This window comes from Tasmannia lanceolata, unplaced genomic scaffold, assembly GCF_043159265.1.
Source record: "Tasmannia lanceolata isolate RefF3 unplaced genomic scaffold, GAP_Taslan_0.1 ptg000020l, whole genome shotgun sequence".
NCBI classification, from domain to species: domain Eukaryota; kingdom Viridiplantae; phylum Streptophyta; class Magnoliopsida; order Canellales; family Winteraceae; genus Tasmannia; species Tasmannia lanceolata.
The window spans coordinates 15696787-15708915 of record NW_027518697.1 but is presented as its reverse complement, the minus strand read 5'-3'; the positions used below and the strand labels follow the sequence as shown (position 1 = coordinate 15708915).

At 37.5% G+C, this 12129-nt stretch overlaps 1 long non-coding RNA gene across 3 annotated transcripts; it reads left to right on the top strand.

Annotated features, from left to right (window-relative positions):
- Nucleotides 1-4529: 4529 nt before the first annotated feature.
- On the top strand, nt 4530-7190 carry LOC143854966 (uncharacterized). 3 transcript variants are annotated; one of them, XR_013237644.1, is made up of 4 exons: nt 4530-4735; nt 6212-6264; nt 6477-6662; nt 6814-7190. It is a non-coding gene; the product is annotated as an uncharacterized LOC143854966 (long non-coding RNA). The 3 variants fall into 3 exon arrangements; XR_013237643.1 differs by having other exon boundaries at nt 4534-4735; nt 6829-7190; XR_013237642.1 differs by having other exon boundaries at nt 4534-4735; nt 6477-7190.
- Nucleotides 7191-12129: the final 4939 nt, after the last annotated feature.

Below are 12129 nucleotides of genomic sequence, written 5' to 3'. Positions count from 1 at the left end.
TGGTAAAATTCCTTAAATTTCGACGAAACTTCGGGAAAACGAAGGTATGGCCAATTTCGGTTTCGTTTTCTATCAAAACCCCGGAAATTTCTGATTTCGGTCGAAATTTAAAACCATGGTAAGGAGTGCCATTATCAAAACAATGCACATTATGAAGTGAACCTCCCATTGGGCCAACCCACATTAGATAAAACATGATTTGGACCCATCATCTTGTGGAACCAATCTGTATTAGAGCCAACCAGATGAAGGGCAAGGATCAAATCGAATACAGTGAAATGGCACCATTCAGTAAGCAAAAATAATTGTATACACTGAATACTTGTGTAAAACTCTGAAGCCTCTCAATCATTACACATGGGTTTTTGTCAACGTCTGCAAACATACGCGTGCCCTCACGGCAGCCTCCATCATCTCATTATTGTAGCTTTTTCAATGCCAATAATAATATAATATAGCTTCTTTTTATGTTCCCCCGGATTGGATTCTGTTCTAACACAGAGAACCACAATCATGAAAATTTTCATGCATCGAGCAGTGGAAGGAAGAACAACCCATTTTCTTTACTTAGGAAAAATGATTTCTTTTTCTCTAAAATTGTCAGAAAAGGTGGCTATTTTCTAAATGATGAAAGAAGGGAGGAGGGAGAAAATTTAGCCCAATTGAGGACGAAAATGCCCCCCTTCCCTCTTGAACGTGCTCCATCCAATCTTCCCTTTTGCACATTTTCCAAAAATTAACTTTTTACCTTGTTGTCATGATTGCTACTTCTTTACCTTCTTAGTGTTAAATAGTATTTCTTTGGGGTTAAAACACTACTTGTGAGTGTTAAATAGTGGTTCTAATGAACTAAGTAGTAGTTCTTACTTCTCAGTGTTAAAATAGTGGTTTTGAGTGTTAAATAGTGGTTATTAGTATTTAAATAGTAGTTTGAAGTGCTAAATAGGGGTTCTTAGTGTTAAAACAGTGCTTCGGATTGTTAAATAGTGGTTCTAAGTAACTAAATAGTGGTTATTACTGTTAAAATATGCTTCATTCATTCCTATCTTATCCTTGCAGGGTTTGTAAATATGGTAGAGCGAAGGGCTTCCTTTATCCTACACTTTGATGGATGCTTGAAGGATGCAATATCCTTCGAATACATTGGCGGGAAAAAGATGCCTTTAATAGTGAATCGAAAAACTAAATTCTTGGAATTGGAGACCCTAATTCACAACAAAATTGGGACTATAGGAACTGAAGTTGCATTGTCTATAAAATTTTGGTATATCCTAGACCCATTTCAAATCATTCTATATGATTTTGGAAATGATGATGACCTTTAGCTGGTGATGATGCTTTTTTACAATAATGTGATTAATTCTCTGGGCCTCTATATAACTAAAGAGTATAGAGTTGGAGGAAGTAATTATATGCCCCGTATAAATCTCGGTGTCCCTCCTTATTGTACTCCGATTGCACCGGCTTTGAGTCCCCTGATCAATTCTATCTCTACGCTCCCTCTGAATTTACCCGTTCCATCCGAAGCTCCTCTCAATGAGGGAAGACATGGCGATGGACTCAGGACCCGTTATTCCAATTCACTATTGCCTATATTTGAAGTGGACTTGAATGAAGTTCCAAATGTTTTCCGAAGCATAATTGTGCCGTATTCCAGTCAGCCTACACCGGCTTTGCACTCCAATAATCAATCACCTTGCTAGGGGCCCCAAACTACCTTCATGACAACTTTGAGACCTAATAAAATACTATTAGAATGTATGAACCAATATTTATACCTCGGAACCACTACATAGTAGTAAATAACTGTATAATTAGTGGTTCTAAGTGTTTAAACCACTATTTATACACTCATTCTCACTTTTTATAGTGGTTTTGACTGTATAACTTTTTATTCTCACTATTTATACTCTCGGAACCACTATATAGTGGTTCAGAGGTCTACATAGTGGTTCCGACTGTATAATAGATTTTCTAAGTGTTTAAATAGTGGTTCTGATCTTTTAGATATGGTCGTGAGTGTATTTCCACAATCAGAACTACCATTCATACCATTGGAAGTTTGGAACCACTAGTTGCGAGGACTAAATTCTGGTTCCCACATATAAATAGTGGTTCCGATGTCTAAATATTGGTTATAAACATTTAAATAGTGCTTTTGATTGTATATAAATAGGAGTTTCATTTGGGTTTTGCTCTAAACAGAAATATAGAGGGCGAGAGAGAAATAGAGAAATAGAGATAGAGAGTGAGGACAAAAAATCATAACAAAAAAGAAGATGTAAAGCAAGAGGATGACAATACACCATAGCATTGTAAAGAACATGTAAAACCTAAGCAAATGGATGATAATGGACCTACTAGAGCATAGGTTTAATAGCCAAAGAAAATAAAGAGGGCCAGTACAATCTAAAAGTTCTCAAGGGCAATGGAGTTTCACCGGTCTTCAATTGAGTTTTAGCAAAGGTAATGGAGTTTCAGCACTTGGCTTGGGGAAGAAGAAGGTGAAAAGGGTGAAAAGGGTTGGCAAAATGCATTGGGATCCGTTTCTCAAAAAGGTGGAGGGAAAACCAAGTAAAGGGCATTCTTGTCTTAAAAAGTGCATTGGGATGCGTTCCCCATTTCTCATAATTTAGAAAAGAGACCCCTTTTCTCATAATTTCAGTTAAAAGTCCCATTTTTTTTATCATTTTCCCATTATATAAATACGCTTGTTTTTTGACTTGGTGGTAGGGAAGACCTATTATTTCTTCAAGAGAAAGAGTTTTTATATGGTGTAAACCCGTATACTCCAGCATTTTTCAAAAGTACTGTACGGGTCACACCATAGGATGATCCAAACCTTCCATTAGATGGGCCACAATGCAAATAGGTTTTGCCCAAAAAATCATTTCCATAGGATGATCCTTGCCCTCCAATCCATAGAGGAAATTCAGATTATGGAAACCTCTATAGATTGAAAGGCGAGGATCAGCCTATGGAAAACATACTCAAAACTTCAAACAACATTTCATGTTCTGTATTTTTGTTTGGATAAAAATTGTACATCCTCTCGAGTTTCTTTCCACTTTCTCTTGATCCCTAACTCTAAGCGTTAAGTATGTACAATATAAGTTCGACTTAGGATACTTTGATGGATGGTCCCACTCGACTCAAAATAGAGTGTGACCCGGACTCAGAAACTAAGATCCGAAAAGAACTCCAAAAAGGATAATGGATCTAATAAAATACTATTAGAATGTATGAACCATTATTTATACCTTGGAACCACTACATAGTGGTAAATAGTGGTTCCGAGGTATAAATAGTGGTTTCATTGCATAATTTGTGGTTCTAAGTGTTTAAAGCACTATGTATACACTCATTCTCACATTTTATAGTGGTTTCGTAATAATATTTCATTGGGTATAAGTGAGCATGAGTGTATAAATAGTGGTTTAAACACTCATAATGGTTGGGTATAAGAAGTCACAATTTATAGCCCGTAAGATTCAGACGGCTAGGATCATCCTATGGAAGTGATTTTTTGGGCACAACCTATTTATACCTCGGAACCACTATTTATACCTCGGAACTACTATATAGTGGTAAATAGTGGGTCCGAGGTATAAATAGTGGTTTTGACTGTATGATTAGTGGTTCTGTGAATTTAAACAACAATTTATACACTCATTCTCACTTTTTATAGTGGTTTTGACCGTATAACCTTTTATTCTCACTATTTATACTCTCGGAACCACTATATAGTGGTTCAGAGGTCTGCATAGTACACAGTAGGACCGAAAAAAAAAGAACCGAGAACCGAACCGTAGTACACAGTAGGACCAACCGGTTCGGTTCTCGGTTCTCGGTTCTTTCTTTTTTCGGTTCTCGGTTCTCGGTTCCATGAACCGTAAGAACCGAACCGAACCGTAGTACACAGTAGGACCGAACCGAACCGGACCGAACATAATCGGTTCGGTCCGGTCCGGTTCTTCGGTTCTAATGGCTAATTATTAATTATTAAGTTATAATATAAGTTATAATATAATTAAAGTTATAATATAAGTTACTTTCGTATTATAAGAATAGTATTAACTATTACTTATTAATATTATAAGTAATTTATATTATTAAGTATATATATAATAGAAATATAAAAATATTATATATATATATATATATATATATATATATATATATATATATATATATATATATATATATATTCAAAGTTCGGTTCTTCGGTTCCGGAACCGAACCGAGAACATTAGACCCGGAACCGAACCGAATAAGTTCGGTTCTACATCAGTGGAACCGAACCGGACCGAAAATATTTTTAAACAGTTCGGTTCTTCGGTTCTGGCCACCCGTAGGGACCGTTTCTAAAAAAGGTGGAGGGAAAACCAAGTAAAGGGCATTCTTGTCTTAAAACATGTCTCGGTATTCGTTTCACCCCTTACTCATAATTTAGAAAAAGTGTCCCTTTTCTCATAATCCTTACTATACTAAAGGGAGAATCTTATATTTTTCGTTCTTTTCTACAAATTCTCTCTTCGTCCAGTCAATGTTGATATTGTTCTTCCCATTGCGTCCACATTATTTGGGTCATTTTTGCCATTTCCATCACGCCATACCCCTGGCATTTAGTCCAAACAATTCTTCCTACATCCACGCCTTTCGACGAAATTTATTATGTCCCGCCAACTGTACCTGCTTCCATTCCCACAACCCTAAATCCAAATTCTTCCATAAGGTATAATTCATCTTTCTCATCTTTCTTCAGTGGTAGTTTCTCTTTCTACATCCTTAATAATTCCTCCATAAGGTATGATTTATTTTTTCAATTTTTTCCTTCAATTTTCTATTCTTATTCAATGCTATATATTTATTTTACCCCTTTTCATTTTCTTATTAACCCTAATTCTTCCATAAGGATGCTGCTATCATCATCTCTTCATTTGATTTCGATTTTGTAGTTTCTCTTTTCGTTTTAGGGTTTTTTTTATGTTAGGGTTTCGAAAGCTCATATTTAGGGTTTTGTAGACAACCAAAGCTGTATTTTAGTTTCTCTTTGACAACCATGTTCTCGATTTCTCGATGCATCCCAAATTAGGACATATTCTTTGTAATTGGTTAATTCTAAAATTCAGTTTTCATAATTATTTCTTTAACCCCTGTTTGGATTGCAGGAAATTGGATTTTAATCCCCCTACTTTCATTTATTATTTATTATCCTCTCTCTAATATCATGTTGTTGTAGTTTCTTATGAAAGTACCATGCTCTTATACAAGACAGTTGACATGTGCATTATGAGAGTCCCCATAAAACTAAAATAAAGAATAGTCGAGCCATATTATCATTCAAGTTCTTCAGATTAGATTTTCGTTGATGAATATTTGATTTTTCGTTTACTGGCCTGAGGTTGCTCGTTTGATCATTTATATATGAATATCAATTCTATTGTTTTTATGATTTTACTTATTGAAAAAAAACTTGATAAAAGCTTCTAAAATAATTACAATCATATGTATGATTTAGAAATGAGGATTCATATTTGGGTATACATGTTTTTATTGACGGTACTATTCTTTACTTCTTCTTTTTTTTTTTTTAAAGTGAAGAACTGTACAAAAAAGTCAATAAAATTTTTCGTATATTCAAAGAAATATGGGGAGATGATGCCTGAACGGATAATTGAATATGTTGTATAGTCAATTATTAAAACATGATTGTATGCTTGAATGAGCAATAATATAAACGAGTATATTATCTATTAAAATATTGCCATAAGATTCAGGACAAGATCCATGAACTTTAAGATTTGGAATTCGTCTCTGCAATTTTATTGTCTTCGTTAAAATTCAGTCCATTACTAATTTATAGCTTGAAATTTTAACAAAGACAGAAGGTAATGTCCATTGAGTAGTTTCTTGTAAAACTTCTGCCTACATGGTCTAACGTAGTTTAATTACAATGGTTGGGATTGATATTGTTGAGGATTAAGATCTCCTTTCAAATATCTTCACGAGAGGCTAAAGCTTTGTAAACATTAATTAACAAAATCAATAGTCACAACAAGAGCAGAGACTTCCATTTAATTAGTTTAAACATTCTCTCCTATTCACTTCTTTATTAGGAAAATTTGTCCACTGATTCGCACCATTTTCTTAGTTCAAAAGTCAAACAATACATTATTTCAAAACCTAATTTCATAATTGCTACATGCAGGTTAGACTTCAAATTCTTCTCGACAGAGAATGCCCTACGGGTAACTTCAATCAGTACGTTTTGCTTTAAGATTTTTTGTTTATGCATTCAAAGGAATCTTTGTAAGGCCCTAACCCAAGATATGGTCAAAGTAGTTACCTCAGTATAGAAGTGTTGAGGAGTCTTTACTAATCTTTTAAATATCGTGGCATTCCTCTCTTTTCATAATACCCAAATAGTGGTTATCAATACCACATTCCATAAGATTGTATCTCTTTTCCGCCAGGGCGCAGAAGACTAATCCTCCAGAGCTAAGTGAGATTGGAGGGAAATACCCATGATACCAAATCTACCAAGGATCTTACTTCAATTTACCTAGATGTTTTGTAGTGACGGAAGATGCAATCCACTGACACACCCGCCTCCATACAAACTCAGAATGGTTGATGATCCACATGTTCCAATGATGGAGGTAAAGAGATCATAAATAAAGAAAAAAAATGGAATGTCAACTTTTATTCATGAAATGAGTTTTAGTCTAGGATCTTGTGCCATGCGTGACCCATTGTGGGATTACCCTGACTTCAAATCAGCTTATTAGCACACACATGTGGCTATATCAGTGTTTTGAAATGCAGATGCGGCATGGAACGTCGCGACCTGGAATGCGACAAAGAAAATTCTAGGCGACTTGGCACAACACGGTCGAGTACTTGGTGCACGGCTAAGTACTTGGTTGACGTGGTCATAAATTGGGAGAGTCAAAGGAGCTTTTATGGACTCTATAGGGCAATATGTGGAATGCGGCCAAGGTAAAAGGGAGTCGACTCAGGGAGTCCACGATGACACAAGGGAGTTTTAAAAATATGGGTTGTATGATTTATATCTTCCATATGCTATCCCCCATTATGAATGAACAATGTTGCAAGAATGGCATTGATTGCATGTGGGTTTTTTCTTTTTTCTTTTTTCAAAAAAATGACAGGCTTGAATTTGGACTGTTGATAGTTTCTTTTTAATCTATTTACAAGCTTCATAAGATTGTGAGGTGGACCCTCTATCCTGAGTAGGTTGCTAGCCAAAGGTTGTGAGGTGGACCCTCTATCCTGAGTAGGTTGCTAGCCAAAGTCTGTTGATAGTTTCTTCATAAGATAGTTTCTTTTTAATCTATTTAAAAGCTTCATAAGATTGCATGTGGGTTTTTTCTTGTTCGTTATTGTAGCAGAAATCCTGAGTAGGTTGCTAGCCAAAGGTTGTGAGGTGAGACTGTTTAAAGGCTTCAGAATTGGAAGTGATTGCGTGGAGGTCTCACACCTCCAGTTTGCAGATGTTACCCTTTTGTTTTGTGAACCAGAGAGACTCCAAGTGTTAAATTTGAAATCTATATTGAGATGTTATGAAATCATATCGGAGCAAAGATCCAACTTCCATAAATCTAGGATGTTTGCTTTGAATATCCCTATGGAGGAGGCCATGGAGTTGGCAGGGATCCTGGGATGTGAGATGGATCATTTACCTTCAGTGCCCAGTTAGCGTTGCCTTACGAATAGAAATGATTCAACGTAGATTTTTGTAGGGCGGAACAAAGGAGAAAAAAGCCATTTCTCTGGTGAGTTGGAAGGATGTTTGCGTGCCCATTAAGGAAGGCGGATTGGGTATCAGGAGGTTTAGGGAGTTCAACCACGCTTTGCTAGGGAAGTGGTTATGGAGGTTTGGTGAGGAGCAGTCTCATTTGTGGGCCAGGATTATTTGTAGTAAGTATGGGTGTCAGTCTGGAGGTTGGGAATCACTTGACAACTTTAAGAAAAAGGGTATGACTGTGTGGGGAGATATTTTAAAAATGTCTTTCTCATTTAACCTGAATATTAGATTTAAAGTTTATGGAGGGGACAGAATAAAATTTTAGAAAGATGTGTGGTGTGCAGAGACGCCGCTTAGGTTGTTGTTCACGGAGATTTATAGGGTGGCTCTAAATAAAGAAGCTTTTGTGAGTGAATGCTTGGATCGTAGGGGTGGCGATTTGGTGTGGTGTCTGGCTTATAGAAGAATTTTTTTGCTTGGGAGCAAGAGTCTGTGTCTGATCTTAAGAGGCTCCTTGATAGCTGCTACATTAAAAGAGTAGGGAAGGATAGGAGATTATGGACTGCAGATTCTTCTGGGATTTTCTCTGTCAAATCATTCTGTAAAAGCTTGATGCTCTGTTTTGCTCCCTCTTTTTCAGCAAAGGTATGAAAATTTCATTGTCCACCTCAGGTTAGCATCTTTGGTTGGGCTGTGTGTCGCGAAAGGATACAAACCATTAACTTTCTGAGAAATCGTGGCATGTCGCTTGTTGATCATTGCCCCCTCTGTCTTGAGGATGTGGAATCTGTGGATCACCTTTTCATGCACTGTTCGTTTACCCGGACTATATGGGGTCGTATTTTCTTGAGATTTGGGATTACTTGGGTATTCCCAAGATCTATCCAGATGTTGCTGGATCTTTGGAGCTTTGTGCCTTGGAAAAGAAAGGGTAAAATCTTATGGAAAGTTTGTTTCCTTGCTACTTGGTGGGTAGTATGGAAGGAGAGAAATGTTAGGGTGTTTGAGGGGTATCCAAATCTCCTCACTATCTGTTTATGCGCATAATTGCGGTGGCTATAGGATGGACGAGATGTCATCCATCGTTTCGGTTTGTATCGGCTTATGATCTCTGGGAAGGTTGGCGAGAAGTGTGCTTTAGTAGTGAGAGGGCTACTATCATTGTCCATAGCTGGGAGCCACCTCCTAATGGGATGCTAAAATTGAACTTTGATGGTGCTTGTTTTGGGAATCCAGGTCCGGCCGGGGTGGGAGGCTTATGTCGGGAAGATAGTGGCAAGGTGCTTTGGGCTTTTGCGGTCCGATTGGAGAGTGTGATGCTACGGAGGCGGAAGTTAAAGCGGCTTTTCAAGGACTAAAAAAGATTAGGAGGGATAGTTTGAAGAACCTAATTGTTGAAGGGGATTCTCTAAATGTGATCCGATGGTTGAAGGGTGGCGTAGTTCCTCCTTGGAGATTCTTGGGTCTTTTTTATGAAATGGAGGAAATAATCGCGGACTCAAGTATTGAATTGAACCATGTTTGGAGGTCCGCAAATGAGAAGGTGGATTTGTTGGCTAGGAGAGGGGTGGGGAGCGATTTTTTGAGATGGTTTGATCATCTTCCTCCTTGAGGTGTCCTCTGAGTTGTGCTCTTTTTTTCTGTTTCTTTTTTCTTTTTTCTTTTTGTATTCTTGGGTTTTCCCTTCTTGGGGCCCCCCTTTTATTCAATATAATTCGCCATTTAAAAAAAAAAGCTTTATAAGATTGTTGGAACAAAAAAAATGAAGGACCATGTTTTGGTGGTTGGGTGCTGGGTTTTTATATTGTTTCTAAGTTCTAATATAACACTTGTGGGTCATTCAAAATTAGACTAGTGGATAGATATATTTAGGTTTAGGAACCATAAATCTATATGTATAAGGTATTTTAATACCTTTTGCAAAGTGAGAGGATTAGGAGAAGAGAGAATGCTTCTGTTTTTTCCTAGAGGGCGGGTGTTCTTTGATCTGGCCTTTTGACTTGTGAGCGCTCGCTGGGTGTAAGAATTGGGCTAAGGGATTGATAACTATATATATGTATTTTTTAATTTTTTGTACTTTTGCACATAGTGGAAGACGGATTATTTCTTGTGATGCGTGTAATCTCGTCCAAGTACTAAATTTTCGATTTTGACAACCCATATGAGTCTAAAGTTGATTATTAGACTCAAAATCACATTTAATTTTGAGTACAATTCTAAAATGAACAGGGCCTTAGTAGCCTGGCTTGAGTTATTTATTATTTTCATTGTGTATGCTCTGTGTAAATTATGTACTCTTATCTTCATCATGTGGCTTATGTTATTTACCATTTCCAGTGTGTAAATCATGCTAGGCCTGACAAATTATTACAAAAAAGTTGTATCCAAGTTATAGTCAGGATGATCATCGGTGAAGAACACTCAGGAACGATGTCTGTTAAAAGCTTTATAGAGATTCAAGATGTCTTTTAAAAGCTTAATGAAATCCAAAGAACAGAATTTCTATCCCCATGGAGAACAACTCCACAGTAGATGAGGGCAAAGCTATAAATTATTTTTTAAAGAAAAATCTTTACTCATTTTGTGCAACTACACATGGTGGCACTACTAAGATGGTTGATCAAGACAACCCTAAACCAAGTGGTTCTTGGGTCATGTTTAACGGGGCTACTTTCCATCCTCCAAAAATGGCTTCTCCCCCTTCGGCCCAGCCATACATGGCCTTGGTATCATTAATCTTGTAAAAAGCCAAACTCTAACCTTTTTAATCACCACCAAAGGACACCCGATTCTAAATATACACCCCAAAAAAGGAGAATAGAAGAGAATCCTCCAAAGCCCACAACCTCTTCTATCCCAACCTTCAAATCAATCCAATTAACCTCCACAAACGAGCCTTGTGTAATAATTCCTAAGTAAAAATTCATGATACATGTATATGATGTACTCAATGTGTGCGAGCCACCCACAGATGTATTGGAGATTTTGGTCATGTGTGGCTGCCAGGAATTTTTTTTTTCAAAATAAATTGGTGTCTCGAAATGGCGAGAAAGGAGTAGGACAATTGGAGGAGGAGAGGGATTTGAGGGGGCATGATTGAGATGAGCCTGAGAAGTGGCTTATAATCAGTAAAAAGTCGATCCGATTTTGAGCAGAGTTTTTTGTTTTGCTCATTTTGGGGGGATTGTCGGAGTTTCAGATGCTTGAGATCTTCCAAATATCTCCCCAAAGCATGTTTGGTTGTCATTTAGACCTTTGACCACTAGACAACTTCTAGACATCATTATTGCTTTTTATCCTACGTGGCGGAGATGTTTCCCCCCGTAATCTTCTCCCTAAATTTCACCATTTTCGTAGAATTTGAGGAGAAGATCTCAAGAATTCTTGTCTTATTCTCTTTTCTCCCTTTCACTCTCTTCCACCCTTCATTTTGGTAATAGCACCCTACATCTTCCGCTAATCTTCTCGCAGATTGCCATGTAACCAAACACCACCTTACCAATCTTCCGCCTTTCTTCTCCCAAACTTCTTCTACTAATCTCCCACCCAACTTCAAGCAACCAAATAGAGCTTATTGATTTTTTGCCACTTCTCATCACTTTAGACACTAGTTTCATATTTTTTGGTTCCTGATTGTTAGCCACTTCACGCTCATCTTCACTTGGAGACACTAATTTTTCATGAAAAAAAAAAAAATCATGGTAGCCAAACGTGCCCTTAGAAGTCTGACACTTCGATAGACAAAAGGATTCTTAATGGAACAATTTTATAGAAACATCCAAACATATATAGAGAGAGAGAGAGAATAGAATCCTTGCGGAATGAAAATGGGACATCACAATCACTTTCAAAAACCCCAAAAATGTAATCAAAATCACCACCATGACAACATTCTCAACACAAAATGGAATCAATCCACGTGCAAGTATCCTATCGAAGAGAAATTCAAAACATGAAAAAACCAAAAGATCCAAAAGAAGGGAAGTGATATATCCGCCCCTTTGGATTACTTGGGACACCCAGCAGCAGTGTATCAAGTATTTATTGGGCTGATGTACTTCACGTCATAAGGATCTATTGGGGCCAGGGGTGCAACTCGGGTCGGGTTGAGGCCAACCCGAACCCGACCCAACCAACCATTTACTCAACCCGATCCGACCCGAGTTCCAACCCAACGAGGTTCAACCCGACCCGACCCGAGTTCAACCCTACGCAACCCGAGATTTTAAGCTTAAAAAATATAAAAATTATTAAAAACATCGGGTTGAACTCGGGTCGGGTTGCCCAAGCCCTTAATCCGAACCCAACCCGAACTCAACCCGAACCCGACCCGAACTCAACCCAACCAGACTTTTTCC